Here is a 936-nt window from a genome sequence, read left to right on the forward strand (position 1 = left end):
AGGGAGGGAGAAAGCCATAGAGATGACCACATCCTGTGTAACAAGACCCGACTCGCGCCTGGCCAGTCGGCGGGGCCCACAGTCCCCTCCCCTGCCCTCACTATAAAACCCACAATCCCATCAGGCCTCGCTCTCTCGGCCACTGGGCTTACCGTTGCATCGGTGAGTGTGCTAGGGGAGCCAAACCTAGGTTTGAAATGAAAGACTCTTTGCTTTTGCATCGGACTTGCTGGCTCCCTGGTGGGCTTTTTGGGAACCTTGAAATCTGGGCACAACAGATCGCTCGGAGCTTCAACACGGTGCTGGATGCCAAAGACAGTGCTGCCAGTGGTCAGCACCTAACTACCTAACAGGAAGCCCAGAACTGGCACACAGAAGAGCAGGGTCCTAAACCAGCCGCCATGGGGCATTAAAACGCAGCTGAAGCAAACAACACTTCACTTTTTTTATTTAAAAAAAAGTTTTTATTATTATTTTTTTATTTAAAAACATTTTTGACTTTTTAATTATTCTTTTCTTTTTTCTTTTTCCACCTTTTTTCATCCTATTTTTCTTCTCCTTTCCCTGATTAGCCTATTTCTTTCCTTTCTTTTTTACCTCTTGTTAAAAATTAATCTTTATCTGCTTTATTGATGTGTTATTAATACTGTAATCTCTGTTGGCTTATTCATATATAAGATTTCCTCCTCCCTGCTCCTACTCCATTTCCCCTTCTCTTTTTCTTTGCTACTCAATTTTTCCCCCTCACCTCTCTTGCTCTTTTCTTCTAATTTTTTAATTAGTTTCACTTCCTAATTTCAGGCCTATCTGCTCTCTCCTCTATTCTCCTTTTCAATAAATAAATAAATAAATAAATTCTTTATTTTAATTTTTTTCTTTTAAAAAATCTTTATTAGGTTTACGAGTTAATAATGTGCATTTTTTCAATAGATGGAG

This window comes from Myotis davidii, unplaced genomic scaffold (genome assembly GCF_000327345.1).
Source record: "Myotis davidii unplaced genomic scaffold, ASM32734v1 scaffold642, whole genome shotgun sequence".
Lineage (NCBI taxonomy): Eukaryota > Metazoa > Chordata > Mammalia > Chiroptera > Vespertilionidae > Myotis > Myotis davidii.